The 13,793-nt window shown below is 45.1% G+C and overlaps 1 protein-coding gene across 1 annotated transcript in view; it reads right to left on the bottom strand.

Moving 5' to 3' along the window:
• The window catches only part of PPP3CA (protein phosphatase 3 catalytic subunit alpha), a 328,633-nt gene that overhangs the window by 274,564 nt on the left and 40,276 nt on the right, over window positions 1–13,793 (bottom strand). The gene's annotated exons all lie outside the window — the stretch shown is intronic.

The raw sequence follows: 13,793 nt of genomic DNA, 5'->3' as shown, positions 1-13,793 counted from the left end.
GCCCCATTCCCTCCCCCACCATAGGGTTGCAGGGTACTGAGGGGGATAGCCCCACTCACCTGGCCCGGCTCCAGTGGCAGGGGGCACAGCTAAGCCCAGCCATGTGCATCCTACCACTGTTCCACCCCAGCCACTCCATAGGTACATCCTGCTGCTCCTGACTGCAGAGCCTCTAACAGTCAGTCAGTCTCAATCTGGAGGGGATAAGCATGTGCGCACTCAGCCCCCTCAGACTGAGATCAACTTTCAGAGGCTCTACAATTGACTATTTGATCAGGATCGACTGGTCAGTGACCACTGCCTTAGAGAGAGTCATACCAAATGCAACAGGTACCTCGGGGAAGCTCAACTATAGATCAAACGTTCGTGAGAGGCTCTTGGGAGTGAGCAGGTAAGTATAAATACTTTTCATCAAGCGAACCACTCACCCAGACAGGTAGGCTGGTCCATACCTCAGAGGCATTGCCCCAGGCTCCCTGCAGACTTGAGGCAGATATTGCTTCATCCTATTCATGTATTAAAGCTTCTTCTCACAGCCATAAGAGCTAAGGGCTTGCTTAAAATAATAAAACTGAGGTCCTTGCAGCACAATATGTGAAACTAAGAGAGCTGGTGGTATTCCATGCCCTGTGCACACCAGCTGATTTCTTTTCTGCAACGTATGTGCCATTTAATGGCACTGAATTCCTACAAAAGGGAAAATCCTCTTCTTGCATCAAAAGCATAATTTTAAGGCTCCAGGGTTTTTACAGCCACAAAAAACCCAGCAAACAACAATAAAATTCCACCCATGTACAAACATGGTCTGTACACTGAAAATATGAGAAAATGGGATAGATATAAATGGCAGATAATGCAATCTAAACTAGTACCATATTTGCTCGCGTACAGCATGTCCCAAAATATACCTTGTTTTTGAAAGGCAGATAAAAAAAAAAAAAGGTCTTTATTTGTAGTAGCTAACTATGCAGCAACAGCTAGGAAACCAAATCTGCTCATTGTTCTCCTCAGATTTAACTTTGTTTCACCTGTACGTGGCAGAACCTGTTCTTACACTATTTTTTGCATATAATGGACACTCCAACTTCCAGAAATTGCTTTTGGAGTAGAAGTTATGTTGTATATGCAAGGAAATATGGTACTACAACTGAGCAATCTGATATAATAAGCCCTCATAGGCTCATTTCTCCCCTCATTGTTATATGCGTAACTGCTTAGTCAATGAGAAAACGGACATCTGATGAAGGTAATTCTGGGTAATCATTATCTAGTAACTTATTCAATGTACTTCTAATCTCCGGATGTCCTTCATTTCACCACCATTAGTAAGTAAATGCACTAATTCTGTACTCAGAAATAAATATATTGCATAGAACAAAAGAGTCTCAACCTCAAGTATGGGTATCTATGTGCTACAGTAATGCATGTAAATGGAAACATTCACAGTCCAGTTGAAGTCAACTGGAATTCCAGATGCTCATATGAAGGCAGAATTTGGTCTATTAATGCATTCTAACAGCATAAACATTGCATTTCAAATTGAAAGTCTTACCTTGACAAATAGAAAAGTACAAAAGGTGAAGATGCAGATTACTGCATCCAGTTCCTTTTCAAAACAAGACAGGACATGGGACTGAGATAGATTTAAATCAAGGATGGCTAGCTGCTGAAGGTTAGTGGATTAAACACATAACCTGGGTAAAAGGGTCCTGTGCTGATAGTCAGAAGAGCATGTCAAATTGATACAGAGCATGCAAAATTATTCTCATTCATACTGTTAAATACTAAAAGCTATAAGTGTATGGTATGGGTGTGGAGTTTTAAAAAAGTTGTATTAAACATGGCCTTCAATATACTGTATACATTTTGCTTTAATAAGATTGAAATATTACAACTCTCTCTCTCTCTCTGTATACCTATTTTAAGAGATAAATTAATGTAGAACTGATAATGCCTCATTTCCTTCTGTGTGTCAGTTCCAGTCTAACAAGCAGTCGCTAACAGATATAGTACTTACTGATGTGAATAGTCCTGGTGAAGTCAACAGACTACTCATGCAAGTAAGCACTATACTTCTTGACAGTAATTATCTGCAGGATGAGTTTTGCTGATATCGTCTAGATGCCAGGGTCACTGTTTTTCCTCATTTGTTCCAATTTTGTTGTTGTTGTTCTGCAGTACCTTTCCCCACCAAGCATCTGAGCCTACGAGACACCATTTTTTATTATGTTTCTTATGGCATTAGGGAACGTAACATTAATAAACAGCACAATCTAGCTTTTTCTGATTCTCCCCTCACAAGCACTACCACATTTTCTTGCATACCACTATAGGCAGAGGAAGAAAAATTTTGGAGGGGAGACAGAGGGGTTGAGTGCAAGTGTGCCCCCCCTCACTGGGAAAATCTGCAGAAAGAGGGGAAAGGGCTGGGGGCTGGGAGCAAGTGAGGCTGGGACTGGGCAGGGATCAGGATGGAGTGGAGCGGAGCTGGGCCCAGGCTTGGGATCGGGGCTGGGGCCCGCTGTGTGCCGCTTGGGGAGGCCTGGACCCAGGGTCCAGAGCAAGGCCAGCCTCAGCTGCACCACTGGGCTGCAGGGGACAGAGCCGCTGGGACCCCCACGCATACCCCACCCTGAGTCATCCCTAGGAAGAGCCCAGCAGCTCCTCCAGAGGCACGGTGCCAGGGAGCCAAGGGGAGAAGGGCACGTGGCCTCCCAATCTTTGCACAGGGCAAGGGTAGGCTGCATCTGTGATCTGGGCTCTGCCTGCTCCTTGCCTCCACACCTCACTGCCACTGCTTTGAAAGTGGTGTGGCATGGCACCATGTGAATCCCATCAATGGGCGGGCTGGGCAGCGAGGAGGCACATGGAGCTCCGTTGTACCACTTTCAAAGGTGGCAGTGAGGTACAGAGGCAGCGAGCTGGCAGAGCCCAGCTTGCAGCTGCAGCCCGCCTTTGCCGCATGCAAAGATCAGGGAGGCCACATGCCCCCTGCCCCAACTTGGCTCCCCAGCACCGTGCCTCTGGAGGAACCACCGGGCTCCAATTGTCCCATGACCCAGCCTGGCTGAGGCCTCATTCACCAAGAATAGGGCCCCGGCCAAGACAGCTCATGGGACAATTCCCACAGTGCAGCAGGGAGTGGGGCAGGGGCAGGAGTGAATGATTTGCCCCTGCCCATACCCCAACTCCTTCCTGCACTGTGGTGGTCTTGATCTCACCCCCCCAAGCCCAGGCAGTCATAAAGAAAGAAGATTGAAAGAAACTTACCTGCCTGCTAAGCCAGCTGTGATCCTGGCTGCTTAGGGTATCAGTGTGTGGGTCCCTCTCCCCCTGCTGCAGCAGCCTGCCATACCTGCTGCCCTGTGTTTGCGGGGGCTGAGCCCCATTAGCCAACTTCTACTGCCTATGCATGCTACACATCTCCAAATAAGACACACACTCTATTTTGGGAAGGCAGAATAAAGAAACAGGAGGTATGGCTGAATGAGGACCAACAGAACAGGAGAGATTTACTTTTCAGCCTTCTTCACTCTCTCCTCACAAGCTCCACAATTTAAAGTTTAAATCTGTCACAGCTACAAACAAATTGTCAGTAATACGGGCTGCAGCGACTGGCCTACTGAGAGCAGACTCTGTCCGTCTTCCATGTGGTTGAGAAGGGAAAGGAAGGGAAGGCAAGGCAAGGTAGCACAGCCCCCAGCTGCAGTAGAACATCCCTTTGCCTTGATCCTGGCTGATCCTTACTTAAAACACATGGTCCAATTTTAGAGAGCTAAATTTTGGAGGAAAGTGCATGTGCTATGCACTAAAAAAAGGTCATGAAGATTCTGCAAGCCTTCAGTTAGGGCTCTGCAACTTCATAAAAGAAAATAAAAGAGTATACAGTGATGTTATTAAGGAAAGAGTTTGGTCATGCACTTAGACAGTTCACGACTGAAATGATGATGCAAGTATAAGAGTAGAATCCAGCTCTCTCCTCCAATAGGAATAAAAGCTTAGTTAGATATGCATATACCACTCTCAGCTCTGAACACAGAGAAATACAACAGTTAAGACGACGAGTACTAATTATACAAGATACCTTTTCCGAACTCAACTCCGATATGAATAAAATTAGCTCTTTAGTAAACGTCTTTAAAATAATAACATACATTAAAAAAAATATTACATTTGTAGGTCCTCCCAACATTTTGAAAGGAAAATATGAAGTTGACAGCATCCTATTGTTTATTATATGGATGCACTGCCAATTTGCTGCTATACAGCTCATCTCTTTGCTACATTAAATACACGGATGACTTCTATTAATTTTCAGAATCACTTATGCAAACATTGGAATGGGATGTTCTAGGCAGCACTTGTACCTGGTCTCTTACCTGTCTCTAGTCAATCACCCAAAAATAACTGAAGTGTGAATTTAAACAAAGATACCAACCAGCTGTTATCGCTAGAAGCATAATCCTTATTAACAAGGGAATCGAATTTGTTGACAGGGAAAATGTACAGCTCTGCTAGTTTAAAGCCACTGTTTTCAAATATCTATCAAGATATGGGGTCTAGTCATGCCATGTTACTACTTAAATGGAGAAATATATAAAATATAATGAATATTAATGAATTATTTTCCCCAAGTACTTAACATGTAGATTTGTAACTTTCTGCAAAATAAACAGTTTACATAACAGGATATTATGTGCCAGATTTTCCACACTTAACTCACATTTATAAAAAAAAATAGCACGTAGAATTTTTCACAGAATGAAGAAACAAAGAATTTGAGAAGGTCCCCTGGGGCCTCACCTTCAGCCTCCTGCTATTTCAGGTAATCACTTCATATAACCTCTTCTATGGGTTGATCAACCTCCATTTTAAAGGGTTAGATTTGGAAAATAGTTAGAAAACTTTGCCTAATTTCTAGCCAAAATGTACTCTTAGACAAATTATAACCATTTGTTTTCAAGGCAGTGCGGACCTTTATTTGTAAATCAGCCATCTTCTTCTCTAAGACTTCCCCTCATATCAGTTCTCATTTCACTAGAACAGACAAGTCAAATGTTCTGGTCATTCCTTTGCTGATCATCCTAATAGCTCACTTGTTCCAATTTAAATTCCTTTTTCTGATTAGAGGTGACCACAATTGTATTCGGTGTTCTGTATGTGATCCTGCTCGGGCCTCGTATGATAGTATATTATGACCTTGTCTTCTGATGCATCCTAGGAACACATTTATTCACTACTGGACCATATGTTAATTCACGGTCTTGAGATTGACTAATACAGACAGATCATTCTTCTCCTTTGTCATTTCTAACTAATGAGATTCCAAGTTCTTCAGAAATAGTTCTTGCTATTAAGACCTAAGTGCATGCACTTTGTACTATTAAATTTTATTCGGTTTCTATTACTCCAGGAATTACAATCATCCATTTCTTGTCATGTGATATTTCAATCCTCCTCTGCATTGCTGCCTCCCAAATCTCATTACTAAATTACATCAGTATACTTCGACTTGAGGAACTTGACTAGTAACCAAATATTTGAGCCCAACCCAGAGATCTCATATGAGATTTTTTTACCCATAGAGCTCACAGCACTTCACCAGTAAAAATTATCTTCATTTTATAGCAGGAAAATACAGCACCCAGCAGGCTAGTGACAGAGTCCCCTTTCGCAGTTCAATGCTGTATCCACTAGACCATGCCACCTCATCACTAGTCACTTGAATAAGATGCTACCAATCAAAAGTAAGGTATCCAAATCTGTCCCTAAAATTCTATGACAATGAACAAAAATATACACTGACCAATTTACTGAAACAAAGTACTCAATGACTACCACAATCCTTTGTGTTCATAATGCCTTTGAATTTATGGATATATACATTGCATCTGATTCTGAAGGAAAAGTAATTTCAGTATATGTACAGCTACTCTGCAATTTAGGGACCTGTAATAATCTATGATAGGCTACTAAACCAAACAGCAATTGAGGATTAACAGACTTTACGTAGTAGTAACTTAAATTGGCAGTGTCATAACTAGGTATGTTCAAAGTACATACATGGAAAGTACAAGGGAACAGGAAAGAGCACTATCTTTTCAGACAGGCAACAGTTATTGGTGCAATAAAGTAGAGTGAGACTGGGGCTCAGTTTAGGATTAAAGACTTGTTTACGTAAGTGGGTTTTTCCCCCCATACTCTGGGTTCAAGTGATTGGATGCTGATTAGAATCACAGAAAAGTAGGGCTGGAAGGGACCTCCAGAGTTCACCTCGTTCAACCCCGTGCTCCAGACTAAATCGTCCATATGTAAAACACCGTATAAAAGGTGTTTGTCCAATCAAGACATACTCAACCTTTGGCCCACAGGAGCCATTGCATCTGGCCCACAGGTCTACCCACAGGTTGGGAAATTTGGTGGCAGGGGAACAGCTGCCATTAATACCACCACCCTCCCCTGCTGCCAAATTCCCATGCCCTATAGCCCCAATCTCACTGTAGTGGGGGGGAGGGGGTAGTCAAACCCCCTTCCCCCTGTGAGGCTGAGTTGGGGCCAGACCACACACCCTTGCCTCCCATATGGAAGAATCAGGACTGCGCCATGCCCCCTTCTCCCATGAAGCAGAATCAGGGATAGATGGGGTCCCATTGTCCTGCCCTGCCCTCCAGGGTAGCAGACTGGGACCACCAGCCGGATGCAGCCTATTTAAGTGCTGGCATGTAGGCAGGTTTGGTCCAAGTGCACTGTACGCTCCAGGAGCCAGCATACAAAATCTCTTGCTCTAGCTCTGTGTTGTGTCACCTAGATATTCATCCAAATAGATCTGGGTTCAGGCTCTGGATACACTCATGCTTTGGGGAAAGGCAAAGGTAAAGGGAGTCCTGGGATTCAGATACAGAAGCAGGCATTTCTGAAGGCTAGTCAAGCCAGCCAATCACGTGATACCACACTGAAACAAAAGATCAAAACCAGAGCTATAGCAGTGCTTGAACTCAACTGGTGGGACTACAATGGCCCATTTTACAAAGGTCAGCTCACTAGCCAGTCTCCCCTTTATTCCTGTGGCTTCACCTCCTGGCATCCTTCCAGGGGCCAAGCTACTTCCTCAGCCCTCCACCATGCACTCAAAATTACAACATACATGCCAGAATCAGTAAAAATGTAACAGCCTACTTGGTAACTGCCAGTCTGTATACCCCTCCTCTCCACCCCCACTTTTCACCCTATGGGCTCCACCTCTTGCCCTATGAACTAAGCCATCCCTTGCCCTTCTGGCCCCACGTGCTCAAGTGATAGCTATGCCAGTTTGACGGGAAAATTGCGGAACGAGATACCATCCACAAACTGGACTGTGTTAAATACAATTTAAACAGGGGCTATGGATTCTTATCCTATTACCTGGCTTAGCTTTTGTGACCCCTTTGTTCTTCTGGGTTCTTTGCTTGTATGCCTCTTACGGCACTCCCCCCATTTCCCATCCCTCATGCTTTCCCACCTATTGTATTAATCACTCACTTCACTTTATACTCTGCTCCATGCCATCCTTTTTCACAGCATCTGAAGTGACCTTACTTTCATGAAAGCTTGTACTCTCTCTGTATATACATTATTTATTTAGTCTATAAAGGTGCATATCTGCCCTGCCTTCTGACCGACTTCAGATTAAAACAGCTCTCTAACCATGCCATAAATCAGCAAGAATGCCATAGTCACCCAGAAAATATTAGGCTGCTTTGCTCCAGCCAGCCAAATCTGGTTTTCTTTCTTGGTTTCTTCTCCTGTTCCCAACACCACACCCCCACCCTTCTGCATGTTCAAATGGCAACAATGCCAGATTTGAGAAGGAAAACTATGTCATAAAAAACATGTTCACTGAGTGCCAAGCTTCTATTATAAAGTACATACTGTGTTTTGATCAAGCAAGGAATTAAGTCATTTCTTCAGTGAGAGGTTTTGGTCTTTTTCACCTCAGTGCAAAGTTAGTTAAAAAATTTACAAATCGCCAAAATTAGGACATTCAAGGAAGAAAATTCTTATGCTATATACAATGATTAACAAGGCCTCCATATGTTAACATCCAATGTACTGATCATTCATTGGAAAATGACGTTTCTATAGAGTGGAGTTTTAGATGAGGAAACATCTTTAACAGGACTTTCAGATTACATACAGGGCTGCCTTTTCAGTCATGCAGCACTTCAGTAGGGACCTCTCTCCACATAACCTGCCGAGTTCCCCTTAGCCTTCACATATAAATACTTTCTTTCCTATGTTGGTCACAAAGACCAGGAACGTTAGAGATGCATGCAGAAGTACAAAAAACAGTTACTAGGCTGGCCTTCATCTTCATGCATGATCACATAACTGCAGTAAATGATGACATTGACCCCATGGTCTGGGCCCCAAGCCTACAAATGTAAACTATAGTGCAACAGACAGTTCACTACTAATGAGCAAGTTAGGATGGTCCAGAATACACGTGAGCTCTGTAGCAGAGACCCCTAATCCTTACTACTTGGGAAGTAAGGAGCTAGTACCAAAGAGCTGCAGTTAGGTAGGCAGCTGAGCAAAGGCATTTGCATCACAAATTGCAGCCAGGGGAACCCACAAGAGTTTAAAGGAAAGCAGGGGAGAAAACAGTGGCTCAGTCCAGTAGCTAAGCCACAACACCTGGGAGCAACCTGAGCATGGGGCTATGTGAGCTGAAGGGGTGGGATGTCAGCTTAGTAAGAGCTGGTTCCCACTGAAAGCAGAACTCCTGCTGGTTTGAGAGAGCAGAGGGGAATCCAACCAACCAGGTACCTGAGGAGCTGCTAAATATCCAGCAGCCAAAGGGTAGAAAGTGGCTAGGGATCTAGGGGGACCCAGAAAGGTGTTATCTATAGCTGGCTGAGAACCAGACAGGGCTGACAGGGATGGTATGGAGACCACAAGGGGTTGCTAAAAGTACCTTGCAGCAGGAGAGGCTAAAGCCCAAACTGGCCTTCCAGAAGCTAGGAACCAAGAGGCTACGTGGGGGGTAAAGCCAAATCATTGAGAGACTGTGAGCAGCCTTACTCTGGGCCAGGGGTGCCAGGACAATGTAAGACAGAGCCTGAGAAAGTAACAGGGCCTGGGGCCTAGAGAGCAAAGCAAAAGTGAGGGCTGAAGTTGAGAAAGATAGCCCTTAACAAGTGGGCCAGGGCTAGAAGCCTGCAATCAGAACAAAAGCGGGGTAAAGCCAAGAGGGCTGAGCCTCTATAAGAAAACCAAACTGTGGACGGAGTAAGATCTGCAAGGCATAGGCATGGCTGTAGGTGAGGATGGAGACCACAAATTTAGCCCTTAAGGTGATTCCAGCCACAGTCGGCTGCGACTGCTGGGCCACGGTTCGCTGGGCCGCAGCCACTTCCAGGGCAGTCTGCCAGGCAGTGGCACAAAAACTTTGGGAACCCCTCGACTAAATGACCTTGAGGTCCCGTCTAACCTTAATTTTCTACGATTCTGTGATTCTAATTCCTAAAGTGAACAGCCCCTCTCAACAAGAACTCATAGCTACAGCTGTTTTCCTCATGGTAGAAAAAGAGTGGCTTGGAGGAGTCATGTTTCTTTGGTTCCCTCCACCTAAATATATGGTTGATGCCATGCTCTCTCATCCCAGACCCTTAAGTCATTACCAAGAGGAAAGACTAAGGCAACAAATGACTGAACTCATATGAACTGAAACAAAAGCCAAGTTGAACTGAAAAGTTTGTTTGTACCCAAAAGCAAAGTATGCCTAGGTAGTAAAGCACATATCCTAAATCTTTTTAAAATACTGGCTTTAAAAGCACCTGTAACAAACCCCACATATTGGAAAGGAACCTTCCACAGCCCAGTAGAATGCAGGCCATAACCCACACAGGGAAAACATGTTCACCACAAGGTAAGAGATAACCAAAGCTGTATAAGGCATTCCAAACAAGCCCTGTAGAACAAAAAGATATCTCCTTATATCAGAGGTGGGCAAACTATGACCCATAGTCTGGATCTGGCCCACCAGGCAATTCTATCCAGCCTGCAGGCCCCATCTAAAATTTAGACAATTATTACCCACCGGTGGCTACCTGCATGAAACCCAATAAGGCACCGGCTGCAGGAGTCGCTGGCTGAAACAGCAGCTTGGCCTCTGGTTGAAAAGCAACCAACTCCAACATCAACCTGACCTGCCTGGCCCCACCCTGCCTCCAGCCCCCAGAAGCTTCTGCCTAGCAGAGGCTTCTGTCTTGGTAACCCTGTGGCTGTTCCCCAGCCCTCCCTTCATCTGAGAGTCGAAATTCAGGTAAGAAGGGCCCTGGGGGGTGGCGGGGAACCATGGGTAATCACTGCACTACATGAGCTTACAGTATTTTGGCTCCACACCTCCACATGCGGGTCCCAGCTAGAGTGCCAGGAGCCCCATGTGGAGGCATGGAGCTGGCCTGGCTTGGCCTGATGACATGGGACTCCCCTGCAGCCCTGGAAGTCTAGAGAGCCATCGGGCCTGGCCAGATAGGGCTGGCTCTGTGTGGGTCCCAACATTGTAGCAGGGAACTATGTGCCACTGGGCCAGGCCAGGCCAGCTCCATGCAGGTCCCGGCATTGCAGCTGGGAGCCACGTTCCAATCAGAGTCGAGGGTGATTTGGGCTGGCCTGACCCCTGGTAGGTACATGGGCAACAGCCGTGCTGTGTCCCCACAGGAGGCCCAGTGCCCAGTCCTTCTGCTGCAGTTCCTGGCCCACGTGCGCCTGTCCTTCATGTGCCAGTCTACCCCTGGTGGCACACTACCTGTGACTTCCAGGCCTGTCGCTATGACCAGCATCATCACAGCTGAACCTACAAGAGTAAGACTTTATTTTGAGCTATTATTCAATCATGTCTATATATACTACTCAAATTATTTTTTGAAGTAAAATTAAAATCTTTTTGTAGTAGATGTTTGATATTTAGTATATGATGCTCTATCTATACTGTGTTAAAAATGATTTCTTCTGAAAGATTATGTGCAATCCTTGACTAGATTGGTTTGGGGCCATTCTCGGGGAGGTCCAATGCCCCTGAAACCCCCACTGATTGGCTGGAGGGTGATGGGGCAGGATGTTAGAGGGATCACAACCCCTCACTACCTGATAGGTTGTGCCTGTGCCTCGTGGCCTAGAGGGTAGAATTTCTGGGGCCCCAGGGGCAGCCTGTGCACTATGGGGGTGTGGGCTGTGGAGGGGCAGCGTTTCCCTGTCAAGGGGTAGACCTTCTGATGTCAGGGACCATGTGATAGGGGCAGGAGATTCTGGGAAAAACATGGCAAGTGGGGCAAAGTTAGGTGTTGGGTAGGTGGGTCTCACGTCATAGACCATGTGACAAGATGTGACTTCTGGTTCCAAGACCACATCCCTCCTCTGAAAAGGAGTACTTCTGAGGCATGGGGAGGGATGTCTGGTGGCAAAGGTCAGGGGGGCAATGGGGCAGGACTTTTGGTCCCAAAATGGTGACCAGGGGGTGGGGCACCTGTCAAGGGGTAGGGCTACCCTTGTGGAACTCAACAGCTCATCAAAAAACTCATTAAGGGGTCCTCCAGCTGAAATAATTGCCCACCCCTGCCTTATACCCATTCAGGCCATCATATTACTGTTGCCACTCCCTATTGCTGTAGCATGCTACAGAATGTAAGGCAAACCACACATTGAAAAAACTAGGCCCTTTCTCAAACTAGGCAATCTTGAAGATATATACCGGCTCCTATTTAGAAGAGGGCATCACGCATAAAGTTCAGAACATCCCAAAAGAACTGGAACCTCTAGCACCCAACCCTGTGCAATTCGCCCCCTTACACTCACAGATACTGTGCAGCCTACAGAACACAGCTGTAATCTGAGCCAGCTAATACTAAGCAGCTTCTAGATTTTCTGTTACTGACTACCATCTACCTTTCAGTCTCCCAAAGGCACCCTCCACAGCCATCTTGTAGATGTTTAGGCAGTAGTTTCCTAAATTCCAGATGTCCAGTAAAAGGCTTCATCAGCCATAGGGTAAGCAAACTCTTCCCGAACAAGCAAGGGAATTCTTACACCATTAACTGTTCAGTGTTAGCAGCATTAGCACTTTTTCCATTAGGGAAAACAGCTAAGAGTTCCTCAACATCCTAGCATCACAAACTTTCGTGGACCACTCTGTGTAACAATAGTAGACCCACCACAAGGGTCAACCAGGCCTCAGAGCACAATGGAGAATTATCCCTTTCTATTTATCAATTTAACAACTATCTGACTTGGCAAGGGAATACGGGCTCCAAAAATATTTGCAACCAATTGTTTATGAGTTAATGTATCACTGAAACTAAAACATTTCATTTGAATGACACATTCCTTATCTCTCTGTTTACAAATGTGTACAAAACTGTCTGCTTATGCATATGATTATTGTTTTTGTATTATACATTTACATTGAATACATTTATATTTTGAAGAAAGACCAACAAAAATTGTACTAATATCAAAATGTACATATATGAGTGAGTACAATTCAACTGTTACATCTGCATGATTCTGTTGCAAGACAAGTTGCAAAACCAATGCAATGTTAAACCAATCTCACTTTTAGTCCAAGTTAGAGTACTTCTGTTAACTTGTATTAAGACAGAATCATGCTGTGGTAACTGTTACATCAGGGGTGCTCAACCACTTGGCCCATGAGCCAGATCCAACCCCCAGTGCCGTATCACCCAGTGCCACAGGTCTACCCATCTTTGTGCACTAGACCAAACACACAGGGTGGTTCAGGGCTGAATCCTGGTGCGTGAGGCTGGGTGGAGGCAATGCATGGCTCCAGTGTTTGATTCCAGCAGACAGAGCTAACCCAGTGGCAGCAGTGCAGGGCCCCAGAAACAAATCTCAGCACATGAGGCTAGGCAAGGGCAGTGTAAAGACCGACCTGGTTCACAGACCAGCCCAACATCATTCATATGGTTCACAGAGCCAAAAACTTCGAGCACCACTGAGTTAGATCATAACACAGTTGATGTGCAGCATTCCCTCTAAGCTGCATGGTGTGCGTGGCCGTGCAGGTGCGCCTGGCAGTGCGGCATGAGCGCACTCATGCATGCCATGCAGCTTAGAGGGAATGCTGCTGATGTGCACTCCTGAGCAGCAGCAGCCCCTCTCTTCTTCTAAAGTGCTAAAGGGTACATTTGTTTATACCAGTGATTCTCAACCTAGGCTTGAGGCACCCCTCAGAAAATGCCAGCTCTTAGTTTTCACTAGTTAGTTGACTGCAGAAAAAAAAAAGCAGAGCAAATCGTCTACTGCAAAAAACTCAGAAAGACCACAACAGAGCATATTTTTTGCACGACGGATTCCCGCCTAAAATCTTGGGGTTCATCTTGTGCATCATGCTTGCATACCTAACAGTTCTAACGTTGTGTGGCACCCCATGGCACCCTTGAAATTGTCTCAAGTCATCCTAAGGTGCCACAACACCCTGCTTGAGAACTATTGGTCTATAACTTTATTGTTTAGATATGCAAATAATTAAAATTGTCAAGATGCAGTCAGTGACTATACATACTCTTTATTACCAATCAAAAAAGTGGGTAGGCAATCTTCTACAACTGAAGTTAACTAAAGCTAGTACTTCCTATGGACTTTATACACTTAAGAGTGGTACTGAATACTGATATCATCTGGCCATGCAGACCAAGGGGCATATTTGAGAACAACTGTATAAGTCCTACCAGACAAATATTCAGAATCCCAAACCCACTTCTCAAATCACATCCTGGCAGGTGTCAGCAAAAGCA

The sequence above is a fragment of the Gavialis gangeticus genome, unplaced genomic scaffold (assembly GCF_001723915.1).
Source record: "Gavialis gangeticus isolate Ggan-Ray unplaced genomic scaffold, GavGan_comp1, whole genome shotgun sequence".
NCBI classification, from domain to species: Eukaryota; Metazoa; Chordata; order Crocodylia; family Gavialidae; genus Gavialis; species Gavialis gangeticus.
This window is presented reverse-complemented; position numbering and strand designations above follow the sequence as displayed.